This window comes from Leptonychotes weddellii, chromosome 11 (assembly GCF_054177405.1).
Source record: "Leptonychotes weddellii isolate Sample4059 chromosome 11, ASM5417740v2, whole genome shotgun sequence".
Classification (NCBI taxonomy): Eukaryota; Metazoa; Chordata; class Mammalia; order Carnivora; family Phocidae; genus Leptonychotes; species Leptonychotes weddellii.
In genome coordinates, this window is record NC_138379.1 from 19,474,548 (window position 1) to 19,477,145 (window position 2,598).

Sequence of the window (2,598 nt, forward strand, 5' to 3'; positions counted from 1 at the left end):
GTAATGAGAAGCTAAATAATTTTTTTTAAGAATCACTGTGTAACCATCAGATTGATCACAAGCTGCAGAAATTAGGTTAACCAGCAGGGGCTGCAGTCCAGCATGGCTATCATCCAAGAGAAGTGATGGGATTAAAAATAAATAAATAAATCAAAGATTAAGGGTTTAATCTTTTATTTAAGCTGATTAAAGCTGATTCAAGACAGAAATACTTCATGCATGAAGCTTCTTTTTCTATTAAATAACACATAAGTGATTTGTTATTTAATAGTTATATATTTTTTTCTCATTAAACTTTTGTTTTAATGGGTCTCAAAATTCTGTGACAGATTTTTGGTCAAATTGTTTCCATTAAAAAGTACTGACTTTGAAAACTAATAATTTAAAACCGCCACATACACACAAAAAACCCCAAATGGCCCACAGAACATTCTCCTTTCCTTCTGAAGGTTTTATGATGCACTGTTAACATTAACCAGTCTTGTGCTATTAAACTTAAATGGCTAATTGACACAGTTCTGAGACTGTACTTCCACCACTGATTAAGACTGGGGCGGCAGCCATTGGGCATAATATTCATTTAGCCCCCTGAGCTTTCTGGGCAGACTTGGTGACCTTGCCAGCTCCAGCTGACTTCTTGTCCACTGCTTTGACAACACCCACAGCAACCATCTGGCTCATGTCAGAAACAGCAAAACGGCCCAGAGGAGGATAGTCAGAGAAGCTCTCAACATGCATAGGCTTGCCCGGACCCATATCAATGATGGCAGCATCATGAGAGTTCAAGACCTGGGGCCATCTTCCAGCTTGTTTCCAGAGCAATGATCAATCCTTTCCTTGAGCTCAGCACACTTGCAAGCAATGTGAGCTAGGTGACAATTTAGCATAGGGGCCTATCCAGCACCGATTTGGCTGGATGATTCAGGATAATCACCTGAGCCATGAAGCCACCTGCTTGCATTGGTGGGTTGTTTTTGCTGTCACCAGCCACACTGTCCCAAGGAACATCTTTGACAGATACGTTCTTGACATTGAAGCCCACATTGTCCCCAGGAAGAGCTTCACTCAAGGTGTCATGGTGTATTTCAATAGACTTTACTTCGGTTGTAACACTGACTGGAGAAAACGTGACCACCATGCTGGGTTTAAGAATACCAGTCTCTACTTGGCCCACAGGGACCGTATCAATACCACCCATTCTGTAGATGTCTTAGAGGGGCAGACGCAAGGGCTTGTCAGTTGGGCCAGTTGGCAACAGAATGCAATCCAGAGCTTCAGGCAACATGGTTGCACTGGCTTTGCCATCTTTATGGATGACTTTCCATCCCTCGAACCAAGGATATGTTGGCTCTAGCATGTGTCACCATTCCAACCAGAACGTGGCACAAATGCTACTGTGTTGGGATGGTAGCCAATTTTCTTAATGTAGGTGCTGACTTCCTTAATGATTTTCTCATATCTCTTCTGGCCATAGGGTGGTTCATGGAATCCACCTAGTTAACACTAACAATTAGTTGTGTCATACCCAGTGTGTAAGCCAGAAGGGCATGCTCACAGGTCTCCCATTCTGGGATTCCCTTGTAATCAATTTCTATCAAATTAAGAAGATGCATGTGACAAAGAAACCCTTAACATTCTCCTCAGCTTGACTAAACTTTAGACAGTCTTCTTGCCGACCAAAAAAAACCTTCCCTTTTTGGAGAGCATTTACTTTAGAAAACTGGTAAATTCTTTCTCTCCCCCTTTGAGGTATATGCAGATTTTTAAAAATTATCTTGCCAGTACTGTGATCCAGGATTGTCTTTATCAAGAATTTGGGAGAAATTCCTTTGAACTGTAATCACCAAGGAAGATTAGAACCTGTATCACACATCTCTGTTAAGAAAGTAGGAGCCTAATTTCTGTGGGTACCAGAGAGCAAGACTACTCATAGAGAAAATCATTTGCAAACTCAGGAAAAATTCAACGTGGTGGACACATTCCACTAGTTAACCTCCCCTATTCTTTATACTAGCTCACCCTAGTGCCAAAGGGTGGGGGGAGGAGACAGAGGGAGAGAGAAGACAGAAAGAGACAGAGAGGGGGGAGAGAAGACAAGTCTCTCACCTTTTGTTTCAATGGAACTGAGCCAGACTGAGTTCTGGACCCTTTCTGTTATTGCAATATTCTTGAATAAAGCCTTCCTTGCCTATTTAACTTTGTCCAATGTAGTGTTTGCTTTGACACATGCATCCACATTTTGCATCTTCATGAGAAAACACAGTCATCATTCATTCATCATTCCTTGATTCAGAACAATAATTTATTCATTAAGTCCATGAATGTGTGTTTGATGTCTGGTACATGCAAGAGTCTTTCAAGTGCTGGGATTCAAAGATGAAATACTCTTGCTCCTTATATTTCATTGGCCAGAAATCTTTAAATTTCATTTATAAAGTACACATGGGAAGTAAAGATTCCTTTGGGAGAAAAAGACTTTACCCAACTTGGAGCCTCATGATTTACTCAGGAGTTTTTCATTTGTTTATTTTGATTTATTTATCTTGTTTGCTTGTTTGTTTTTGCTTGTTTATTTTCTCTAAGCTGGAAGCCTGAAAA

At 40.6% G+C, this 2,598-nt stretch overlaps 1 pseudogene; it reads right to left on the reverse strand.

Annotated features, from left to right (window-relative positions):
• Positions 1 to 293: 293 nt before the first annotated feature.
• Positions 294 to 2,377, reverse strand: LOC102743543 (elongation factor 1-alpha 1 pseudogene; annotated as a pseudogene).
• Between the last annotated feature and the right edge of the window lie 221 nt (positions 2,378 to 2,598).